We start from the raw sequence: 13,062 nt of genomic DNA, 5'->3' as shown, positions 1-13,062 counted from the left end.
TAAACATGTGTAGGTAAGCAACAGGTACTCGAGTCCCACTCTTGTCAGCGAAGAGGGTACAACCTAATCAATATAGCAAGTAAGCTCTCGCTGCGTATTCTATGAAATTTGCATCATCTGTATCGTTAACTTCATGAAATCTAATTCGCAACCACTCTAGCTTCACGGATTGCCCACGAGATTGAACTAATTCTGCAAATGCATCATTCACTGGCACTCCCAAAGTAGTATTCACCAGTTCAGCAGCCTCGTATCTTGTTAACTTAGGACATGACAAAGCCATGCCAGTGACTGGAATGCCAAGTATGGTCCGCACATTATCTAATGTGACAGTCATCTCACCATCTGGCATGTGAAATGTATTTGTCTCTGGATGCCACCTTTCAACGAAGGCAGATATTGCCACTCTATTGTCATGCCGATATGTGTGATCAATAAGGACACTAAGACCAGACTGCTCAACCAAATGTCTCCACCTAACATTTTGGACTGTTGGTGACATCCATGGCCACTCGACAAGCTTTCGAAAATGATTCAAACATTTAAGAGGTCCTCGTTCCTGCATTTTACATAAAACATATAAATAATTTGAAGCATATAGTACATATGATTAGTTTATTGTTGAGAAATTCTCAAAATACCTTTTTCTTCCAAACAGCGGCAGCAACATGGTTACGAAAGCTAATTAGCAATGAAGGATCCTCTGGAGCACCCAGAACTGGTTCTGTGTTGTCACCATCCACACCAACATCGTCCTCCATGAGGTCAGCCTCTACAACAATATCATTATCGACATCGTCATCCTCCACACCAATATCGTCGTCAACATAATCATTATTCGCATCCACATGGTCATCCTCCTCCACAGGGACATTCACTTCCACTGGTTTAGGTTCTGTTTTCCTAGCACGTCTTCTGTTGGATGCCATTGATCCCTTACGTGAGACACCACTAACCATTTCTGTGTAAAAAAAAACATTAAACCCAATATCAGCAAAAACTCGAATATATTAAATGACTGATGTAAACAATATCAGCAAAGAAACTATAATTTCATAGATAACATTCAATTTAAAGAAAAAAAATTTAATGTGCAAATGTATAGAAAAGGGAAAAAATTTAAATAATAATGCAAGTATGCATTTGATAATTTTAATACGCCTACATTGTTCTATTTCAAGTTTCTCGTTTGTCTTGTTTATTTTTAATTTTTAAATGTTAACATTGTATTGTATCTTAGAGCTCACAATCTAATCTTCTTAGGATACCTTGCCTTTGGATGTTACAGCTCATAAGAAAATTGACGTTCACAAATAGGTGTTGGTGAATATTCTGGTGATTTTGAAGGAGCCAAGTGATATTCCAGTTTGATGACATTGACCTACTTTCAAAATGGATTGATAGTAAAAACATGAAACTGCACTTCTTTACAAGGAAAAGGCCATATTTTGTCTGTTCTTACTGTTAGACATGTTTTTTGCTAAAATACTATGGTTGTTGAAAAAATGAAGATGAAAATTAGTGCCAGAGGAGGCCATAAATCATTTGTGATTATAGGATCAGTAAGTCTAATTAACCTTGCTGACTATTACTACCAGTCATCTCTAATTCTCTTTTGTTATGTTATGTGAAGAAGAACCCCAAACAATAACCCAAGCTAGTGCTAAATTTTATAAATTTTGTTGACCTACATCACTTTGGGTTTTTCTTTGATTTTGTTCTAGATTTGTGGGTTTGAGGATTAAATTGTGGAAAACAATGAGACAATGAGAGGGCGAGTAGTGGCTAGAAAATGGAGAAAGTTGAAATGGAGGCAATGATTTGATGTAGTTGTGGCTCTGGTTGTGATTGGTTAAGAGGGTCATAGAATATGGTGGTTAGGTTAGCAAGAAAAGTTGTTAATGATTTGGGGTAGAAATAGCGTAGGAATAACCATGACTTTGGACACTAAAGAAGAGTGATTGAACATAGAAGTTTTTGAAAGGTTTAAAGAGGTTTGACTTCAGAAAGATATTGTAGAGAAAGTGGAGATATTTAGGAGAGGAAATAAAGAAGGAAGGTGGAGAGTTGAGAGAGAATGTGTTTCAAGAATATGAAGAAGTTTGGGAAAAGAAATTAGAAAGTAAACTAGGAAAAAAGTAAAAAATAACAGGGTATGGCAACCTTGGTGGTTGTGTTAGTGGGGGATGAGAATATGGTTGGAATGTGGATTAATGTGATTTAGAATGGATTAATAATGGTAGTGGTACTAGTGAGTTTGATGGTAGTATTGATGAGTTGGTGAACTAATTATTGATTTGTGGGAGTCATGATGGTTAGCCTGTGGTAATAGGTGGATAGATGTTCAAGGATTCCACTATTCGTGTATGGTTTGGGGTGGTGCTATAGGGGGGTGCAATGTGGTTGAGATTGGTGCATCGTATATACTGTAGGGTTGTCAATTGGGCTAGCTTGAGTGTGAGATCGTCCTGAAGAGGAAACACTGGTACTAGGCATTAGCTTAGCTTGTCACTAGAACATTCCCACTTCCAAAACTCAGCTCATTATCTTATATAAGTTACTTACTAAAACGTTTGGGGTAACCCAAATCTATGAAACAAGGAGACATCTATGAGAGATTCTGATTATAATTTTGAACATAAATTAAGAGAAGTATTAAACAAAAATGGTAATCTTGAACTTAGTTTAATACAACATTTTTATTATACATGATTCATTTTTAATGTGATAATGGAATGTTTTGTAGAGATGGTGCTCCCTTGTGCATTTAAAGAAAGCTACACATTTTGTTGTATTGAGAATTGGGAATAAAGTATCAACTTGGACAAAATTATGTCTTTCAGGATGGAGTTAGCTTTTGCTGCTCTTATATTGGCATGCTTGCATTCTTTTGTATCACCTGATGCACAAGGTATGATGTTCATCTAACATTTTAATTCATGATGTTTATGCATTGTTACTTTATTTTAATGGTATCTCCACTTTTCAAAGAAAGAGAAACATAGATGGGGCTCATAGCTGTTGGCCTCTAGGCATCATCGTTAATAAGATATTGTAATTTCTTGTACCATAACATGATAATTTGCTTCCTTGCTCTCTCTCTCTCTCTCTCTCTCTCTCTCTCCATGAAGGAATTTGATTACATTATGATGCGGAACATGGTATCTAATCAAGTGTCTTATTTTTTTGCTCTTTAGTTGTCTTATCTAAACACTGGTCCTAGGCATTGGCTTCGCTCTTTAGCCTCCAATCTTCGAATTTATATCTGGTATCTAATCAAGTGTCTTATTTTTTCACAGATCATTGACATCAATGGGATTTTCTGGAATCTTATCTCCTAAAATCAAAGTTCTGAAGACTCTTCAAACACTGTATGTTTAGGGAATTACAGTATGGGTCCAATTAATATGCCCTAAATCCATCTGTGTTAGCCATTAGCTATGAACTAATATTATTGAGAGGGTTGAAGATTCCATATCTAAATTCCATAGAATAATATGGCATGTTTTATATTTAATTCTTGTGGACTGTCTGAGATAACATTGCTGGACACATCAAGCCACTAATTCTAGTGAAAGTTAAGTCACAATTGAAGTTAAATGAAATAATAATTCAATTAATTTGACTCTTCGAGAATAGCAATCTTGGTGGTTATTGCACCCTCATTTTAAGCCTTGTTATTATTAGTATCTCCATTGCTTTCTCATATGGTTTTGTCTGCATTTTGTGTTTTACGCATTTTGGAGGTGGCTCTGTGAGACTCTGTTGAAGGATATGTCAACAGTGCATGGAATTTTTCTAGTAGAGTTGTCTCAATGAAATTGCTTTTGCACTTTTCCCTTGTATTCTTCTTTGAAGACCATTTTTCTTGGCATCTATTGTTCTGATATAGACTATTATAAACATCTCTAATACTTCAATACCATCACATTATTGTAATTTATAAATTGAAACTTTTTACAAAATTTGTGAATACTGTGAGCCATGATGTTTATCAAATAGTGCATATATATGTTTCACTAACCATCTAGGGAGCACGGATATGGATACAAGATATGAATATGAAACAATACAGTCACGCTGACACAACAATTGTAAAAAAATCGAGAGGCAACATGGCAAGGACACATCAACAAATAAATAAATATTTTTATATGTATACATGAAAATAAGGCCAAACTTGATTGGAAACCAAGTTTATGATGTGCACATTTGTACAACTGATGTATTGGCTCAATCCTCTAATAATCAGCAAGTTTGCTAACCCAATTAAATTAGCACCAAAAATTACAAACCCAATTAAATTAGAAGATCAAAACCACCAAAACTGTGTTGGGAATGTGTTATTCTTTGTTTATTCAAAAAAAATTATAATATAGATGATAGAGATACATATATAGATACATATATATGTCTGTCAATATAGAGAGAGAAGTTTTTCACTTACCTTGAGCGAATGAGAAGAATGAGTTTAATCGTCCATGTCGATAACACAGACCACAACGCCGTTTAAATCCCTCCCGCCGTCCGAAACACTCGCCTTCTCTACGTTGGACCTGTCATCTTCCTTGCTACTGATTCTCTCTTTTCCCTCCAAAAGGTAAGTGGTGTAAAGAGGTGAAAGGGTTAATTTAGGGTTACTGTGGGGATATATTTTATGAGTACTAACACGTGGCCAAGGTGATGTCGACGTGTCAGCCGAGGTGCCACGTGTCCTGGTCGTGATGCTGAGGTTTTGGCTAGGCCGAGGTTACCTCCGAAGATATCGGAATCCAAGATAAGCGGATAAGGCACAAGAGTCCTAGAATGAGGAAGGACTTCAGCATAGATAAGGATAACACTCTTAGGGAGTTTATCTTTATCTATTGGAGAGTCCAAGATAGGCACTGAGCTAAAGTCCATTGAAGCTAGGCTTCTATTGGGACTAGGATTGAGTTGGCTATAAAAGAGAGGCACCCCCATGGGTCAAAGGTACGCAATTTTATATTCTGAATAGTGAGTTAAGCACTATTAATTATCTTTGAGAGATACTTTACTGACTTGATCGTCGGAGTGCCCCCGGGTGGACGAACCACCGCCGGAATCTCTTCTTTCTGTTGCAGGTCAGTCAGGTGCGATTTATTCCGCCAGTACTCTCCAGCTGAATATTGAGTTTGGCAGTGTGGTCAGAAATCGACACACACAATTTGGCGCCGTCTGTGGGAAAGAAAGAAGAATAGATGGCTAGCGATGGACAAAAGAATAAGGTTGGGGACGAAACCCCTACTGGGAACGGTAAGTCCATTGATTCTAATATGGAGGAAGATGGTCGCAACGAGGAGACTCAGAACCAAAATCACAGCAAGAAAGGCGTAGGCCAGGACGGCGACGCACCAAAGAAACCAGATCGAAGCGGGTACTACAACGAGGATGACCTCCAGGTATGGAAGGATAGATGCCTGCGGAGGGACGAAGAGGTAAAAGAGATGGCGAATTGTAGACACCCCATTTTTGACCGACCTTAAGACTCAGACGTCACCGATTGAGCGCTCGGTGATGTTGCATATTGTGCTCGTTCAGAGGTCGCGGAGTCTCGGCCGTGAGCCTTGCCTCCGGACTTCCGGACTCTTTTGTGCTTTGCCTCAGTTTGCGAACCAGGTCCCGTTTTCTCCGTCTTCCCTTCCCGAAGGGAGGGAGAGGTCTCGTAGATCATCTCTTAGTGGCCGTAGGCTACGTTTCGTGGTCGTAGGCCGTTTTTCCCGTTTCGGAGCCCGGTTCCCGGTTTTCGGAACCGTCGACCATGTGCCTCGGTTCGAGACCGCTTAACCACCTCCGTTTGCTCCGATTTTTGGTATACACCCCACCACCATCCATTCCAACGACTTGGAGCTATTTTTCAGAGCTTAGGAGCACCATTTCTCAGACCAAGAGCTGCTAGTCCATTGGTCTTCAAGGGTAAACTTCTTTTCCTCTTTTTTTGTTCCTATCTTACTCTATATCTAAGCCTTGCTTGCAAGCATTTTTGGGCTCCAACCTAAACTGTAAATAGTCATATTTTGAGCTATTTTTCATGTTTGATTAAGGACCTTTTACTGTTTGAGGTCTCCTACTATCACTTGCCTCTTTAACTCTCTTTTAGGCCTATTTTTGCATGGTATTTTAGGCTTATTTGTGAGCTGTTTCGTGGCTTGATATAAACTGTAAAGTGTCTTATTTTGAGCCACTCTTCAATTTTGTTGAGGGGCTCTCTTCGGTTTGAGGCCAGCAGCTACCACTTGCCTCTTTATCTCTCTTTTAGGCCTATTTTTGGGGGGAAATTTGAATTTATTTTCCCCCCTTTTCCTCCATTCCTCTCTCTATAAAACCAGCAGCTCCAGCTGCATTTTGGGTTAGAAAAAATTTTTGTTTAAGCCTCCTACATTTAATTTCTCTCTCTTTATATTCCAAGCATCAAAACCCTTTTGTTTTTTTTGGCCCCTTTCTACACCACCACATAGCACCACCTCCCCACCATCCTTTCCAGCACTTGGAGCTGGTTTTCCAGAGGCAAGGAGCACCTTTTCTCAAGCCAAGAGTTGTTGAAGCATTGGTCTTCAAGGGTAAGTCTTCTATCCCTCTCTTTGGCCCTATTTTTGCTCAATATATTAGCTCCTCTTTCTTGCATATTTGGGCTCCGACCCTAACTGAAAATAGTATTATTTTGACCTCCTTTTCATGTTTTTTTAAGGGCCTCTCCCTGTTTGAGGCTTCCTTTTTACACTTGCTTCTTTACCCCTCTTGTATGCCTCTTTCTTGCATAGTATTTTAGGCTCATTTTTAAATTGTTTCGAGCTTGGTTATAAACTTCAAAGTGGCTTATTTTGAGCCCTTATTCAACATTGTTGAAGGGATCTTCACTGTTTGAGGCTTTCTTTTGTCACTTGCCTCTTTATCCCTCTTTTGGCCTTATTTTTGCATGTTTTGTTAGCCCCTTGTGCTTGTATTTTTGGGCTCCGATCTGAACTGAAAATAGTCATATTTTGACCCTCTCTTCATGTTTGATCAAGGGTCTTTTGCTGTTTGAGGCTTCCTTTTTACACTTTGTGTTTAAAACTTCTTTTAGGCCTATTTCTTGCATAGTATTTTAAGCTTACTTGTGCACTGTTTTGGGCTCGGCCATAAACTGTAAAATACCTTGTTTTGAGCCCCTCTTCAAATTTTTTGAAGGGCTCTTCATTGTTTGGGACCAGAAGCTGCTACTTGCTTCTTTATCTCTCTTTTGGAGCCATTTTTGCATGTTAACTTAGCCCTATTTGTGTTCACTTTTTGGCCTTTCTTAAAACTGGAAATATGCATGTTTTGGGACTGCCTTAATTCTGTCTTTATGCTTCATATTCAAATAATGCATGCTTTGTATAGCTATAAGTCATTCCATGCGCGTAGTTTCGAGCTTCGGGTCTCATTTCACGCATCGGGTACCATATTGCCATGTTTCCGGGCTGTTTTGCATCATATTTTGCCACTAAAATTTGCATGCTAGTATGTCATATTCCATGCCTTGCCATGCCTTGTTAGAGTGGCATTTGGTACCTTAGGTTCGGTTCTCGGTTTGCGTGCATGTGTGCACGCATTTCGAGTGTCTCATTTTTCATCATGTGGCCTCTTATGTGAGTGTGGCTGAGGTCCACTCATGTTGGTGTAAGTCCCTCGTGCATTGTGTATGCCATTTCATTTCATAGTATTGCGTATGCTAGGTTGCATGTTAGCGCATTGTGTATGCCATGTTACCTCGTGCATCGTGTATGCCATTCCATAGCATTGCGCATGCTAGGTTGTATATTAGTTGCATTCATGCATTTCATGCATATTGCATCGTGCTTGGGATAGGAGTTAGCCCGAGCACGGGAAACGAGGGACGTTTCGTACTTCGAGTGACGGAACGTGTCTCAATTCCCAGTCACTGACACTCCGGATTATCCGTGATGGAGTTTAGGTTTTGTTGTGTTTATATGTGCATTCATTTCATATTGAGTTGTGCAATTCGACTCCTCGGCCATCATGCATCGAGATGCGTGATTGGTGGCACGAGGATCGAAGCATGCATACATTTGTGAAAATACATTGCCATGCCGATTTCCTTCTCTCTGTTGCAACAAATCAAGAATCAGCAGTCTTCCGGGGCTTGGCGCGCTTTCCAAAAATTATTGCAAAACAGAGGCTAATTGGGGCATCACAGTGGATTTCCGTGCAAAGGCGACCCGGATATGCATCATTCATCATTCGAAGCAGAGTCAAGGCAGTCCCCTGGCTTGCATGCCAGTTTGTTGTTTTCTTAGTTAATTTGGTAATTAATTAGGATTTTTGTACATATTTGGACTGTATTATTTATTTGGACTGTACTATTTATTTGGGACTGTATATTATTTTATTCGGACCCTCTGCGCGAGGGCACAACTGTAATAAGTGTGCGTGTGTGTGATGTATGTCTTCCAACCCCACGTCTTTCTCCCTTTTATTTACCCGCTTATGATGGTTAGATTAGGGCATATTTCAATTAGCATACAGTATGATAGCATGTTTGCATTCATTCATCTGTATTGCATGCACCGGGCTCGGCACATCATACTAACTGCATTGTATTTTCAATTCCAAGTTGAATACATGCTAGCTGTAGCATTTCATATGCCATGTTTAGAATAGCCGAGCCTGCTATAGTTGCACTTTTGCATGTGTTGCATTAGGCATTTCTGTATAATTAGGATCATGCATGGATTTCTAATTAGTTTCTGTTTTGGCTTGGAGTACTCGGTAAGTTTTATGCTTTAGCATCCTTGCATGCGTGTGAGTGACTGCCATGAATAGCATGCTTACCATGAGGCTATATGCTTATGTGATATAATTGCTTAAATGCCTGTGGGTGAAGGTTGGGTTATTTGAATTGGAACAATTCATCAACTGTGAGTTTTAAGCCCACTAGATAGTGGCAAAATCATATTTTCTAAGCCCACCCGAGGGTGGCAAATCCACGTCTTAGCCTACTTGCGGATAGCACCATCAAACCATTTTCAAACAAACAAACATAAAATGTTTTTGTTCCAATTCAGGCGATCCAGTCTATACTTGTATGTTGTGCGCATCACATAGTAAATCTAGGCTAATAACCGGAACAAGAACGCATAATGTTTTCAAAAATAGATATTATGGTTAGTAGAGGCCGATCTTTGATCGGGCGAGCGGGGGTGCTCACGAAGTGACCTTCCCCAATCGTACCCAAGTTCCCGAGCCGAGGTAACTTTGGTGATGACGGACACGTGGCCTTAGACAACGAGTCAGGGTTTCCTAAATTTTTCAAAAATAAAATATTTAGGTGGCGACTTTGTATCTGGCAAAGCAGTCCATGTTTGGCACTTCTTTTCTAAAAATCTGTTTTCTCAAAACGATTTACCGGATTTGGACTCTTTGGTTCAGATTTAGAACCGTGACAATTTGTGAGTCCGAACTGTAGTGACCCAAAACGAACAGAACGGGGGGACTCGTTCCTCCCGGGGGCTTTCGGGGACGTCTTCACGAATAAATTGGCAGACCTGCAATCAGTCGTCAATTTTATGATGCAAAACAACGACATGCAGCCACCATTCCCGCTGCACGACACGCCGATTTCAGCGGCCAATGCCCAGAAGGGAAGGCAGAAAACACTCCCTACAGCACACCAGGAGTGAAAGACACTTTCACCGGCCTTCAAGGGAGGTCGGGCGAGGAGAGTCGAGGAAGGAAGAGTCTCGAAGGACACATCACAGCAAGAAGGCAGACCCTAAAGAACATCGGCATGTTCAAAGGCAGGCACTGTGCTTCGACACGACTAATGGAGAAAGGTTGAAAAGGGCTCACAACGAAGATGAAAGTAGTGCACCAAAAAGATTGAAATCAGGAGATAGCCGAGCTTCTGGGCGGACCAAAGAAGACTTAAGAGATTACCTCAACAGGAAACAACAAAATGCCGATGCCGAGGTAACCTTCCTTGATAAGCCGAGAACACCATTCTCTGTGGAGTTAGACAAATTTGAGGCTCCAAAGAGATTCAATATGCCGAGGTACCAAATATACGATGGTAAGTCAGACCCCAACTTTCACGTTGGATTATACCTGAACTCAATGGCATTGTATAGTCGGAACGAGCCGTTGCTCTGTAAGGTATTCCCTTTATCCTTCGAAGAGATTGCATCAGATTGGTTTCACAAACTGCCAAAGGGAAGTGTGAAGACCTGGGAAGGCCTGGCCGAGATGTTTGTGGCCAGGTTCGTGACAAACAAACTACAGCCATTAAGGGTGGACACATTGATGACTCTGAGAATCAGTAAGGATGAAGGCCTTAGGGCCTATGCAAAAACGTACTATGAAGTGTTCAACGGAATACCCGAGTGCAACCAAGAGGTGGCAGTCATGTCTTTCAAGAACGGCCTAAAAGACGACTGTCCACTACGAAAGTCTTTGACAAAGACATTGCCAAAAAGCATGGAAGAGCTCATGGCCATAATCGAGAAATATGCCAAAGCCGAGGAAAACACGTCAGGGACTAAGGAGACAAAGCAAGAGAAATGTAACGGCTCGCCGAAGTGAGGCCGAGGTAACAACGGATCCAACAAAGATATAGGACTGAGGGCTACACAGACAGTCACAACTGTGTTCCGAATCCCAATTCACAAAGTCCTAGACAAAATCTGATCCCAGCCCTATTTCAGAGCACCAGCTAGGGTGCCACGAGAATTTATGGGAAGAAGCCTTGGAAAGCATTGTGCTTACCATAACAAAGATGGGCATATGACTTAGGGTTGCAGAGCCCTGAAGACACACCTGGAAAACCTAGTAAGGCAAGGCCATCTGAGGGACCTTATAGATGAGGCCAGGACAAGGGAAGAATAAGCAAGATTGCCTCAGGCACTAACAGTTCCACCTCCCCCAGCACAGCAACCTCAGGTAGGAGGACCTCGGGTAATTAATGTAATCCACTCGAAGGCCAACGAAAATGAAATTAGGGGGGAGACTCAGAAGGTAAAGCACTTGCAGCATGTGTACCAGGTCAGGGAGAAGAGGCATCGGACAGAGGAGTGCCAGGGACCAGTAGTGTCCTTTACTGAAGCTGACCTTGAGATGGTGCATCACCCGCATAATGATACCTTGGTAGTATCTCTCCAGGTTGGGGAGTGCCAAGTGAAGCGCATCTTAATTGATCAAGGCAGCTCTTGTGACATCATGGACGTCAGGTGCTATAAGGAGCTTGGACTCCACCTAGAAAATATGGAGCAACCCAATGGCCCAATGGTCGAGTTCAATGGAATGCCGACGTGGCCACTGGGAATAACGAGCTTGGAGGTGAAAGCAGGCACCAGGAAGATAAAGACAGAGTTCACTGTAATCGACACACTTTCCCCATATAATGCAATCCTGGGAAGACCATGGCTGCACGCAATGAGGGCTGTTCCCTCAACATTGCATCAACTACTGCGGTTCCCAACAGAGCATGGAATAAAAGAAGTCAGAGGAGATCAGCTACAGGCAAAGAATTACTCTATGGCAGTAATGAAATCTACCTACAGCATACGAGAACCAGAGCGGGTAGAGATCAAAGACGAAGACGAAGACGTAGAAGTCCTAGAGGACGTCGGCAAGGAGCTAGCCGAGAAAAGTGAAGAAGCACTGAAGAAAATCCTCGTCCAGGAGGAAGATGAAGAACGTTTCTTCCTTCTCGGCTCGGGCTTAGCCAAAGAAGAGGAAAAAGAGTTGGAGGCTTTCCTGAGAGCAAATATTGAAGTGTTTGCCTGGAGGCCTTATGAAATGTCTGGCATTGACCCCGAGGTCACTTGCCATAAACTGAAAGTTGACAGGTCGGCCAAACCTGTAATCCAACGAGCAAGAAAACCAACATTGATGCACGTCGAAGCAGTGGAGGAAGAAGTAGACAGACTTCTGGAGGCCAGGGCCATTCGAGAGATAAACTACTTGATATGGCTATCGAACACAGTAGTGGTGAAGAAAAAGAATGGTAAATAGAGGGTCTGCGTGGACTTTACCAGCCTAAACAAGGCCTATCCCAAAGACGGCTTTCCTCTACCTAAGATTGACCAACTGGTGGATGCCACTTCAGGGCATGGAAGGATGAGCTTCCTAGATGCCCACAGGGGGTACCACCAGATAGCCATGTACCCCCCAGATGAAGAGAAGACTGCATTTATCACTCCAAAAGGGCTGTATTGCTACAAAGTGATGCCATTTGGGTTGAAAAAAGCGGGAGCAACTTACGAAAGATTGGTAACCAAGATATTCAGACACTTGATTGGCCGAACGGTGAAAGTTTACATCGACGACATGGTCGTGAAGACCAAGGAACTTGAAGGTCATCTGGCCGACCTAAAAGCAGTATTTGAAATCCTTAAAACATATCGGCTCCGACTCAATGCATCGAAGTGTGCATTTGGAGTTGGATCTGGTAAGTTCTTGGGATACCTGGTGACCAAAAGGGGCATTGAGGCCAGCCCAGATCAGATCAAGGCCATCCTGGAGTTGAAGAGCCCGACGTCGGCAAAGCAGGTACAAATGCTGACTGGAAGGTCGTAGCCCTGAATAGGTTCATAAGCAGAAGCTCAGAAAAGTGCAAACCTTTCTTCAACTTAGTGAAGAAAGCCACAGACTTCTTATAGACCGAGGAGTACGAAGCCGCCTTGGCCAACTTGAAGAAGTATTTGGCCACAGCTCCAGTTCTTTCAAATCCAGAACCTGGAGAGGAGCTAATCCTGTACTTGGCAGTTTCAGAACTTGCGGTAAGTGCAGTGGTAATCCGAGAAGAAAAAGGGGAACAAATGGCTGTTTACTATGTAAGTAAAACCTCGACTGATGTAGAAACTAGGTATTTACCCCTAGAGAAGTTGGCGCTAGCTTTAGTAATGGTTTCAAAGAAGTTGAACCATTACTTTCAAGCCCATAAAATTGTGGTGCTCACTGAACATCCATTGAAGTCCTTGTTGCAGCAGGGAGACCTGACAGGAAGAATAGCCAGATGGGCAGTGGCCTTGGGCTAGTATGACCTGGAGTTCAAACCCAAAATAGCAA

This window comes from Camellia sinensis, chromosome 2, assembly GCF_055761805.1.
Source record: "Camellia sinensis isolate YWXY chromosome 2, ASM5576180v1, whole genome shotgun sequence".
Classification (NCBI taxonomy): Eukaryota; Viridiplantae; Streptophyta; class Magnoliopsida; order Ericales; family Theaceae; genus Camellia; species Camellia sinensis.
Note: the sequence above shows the minus strand (reverse complement) of the source record.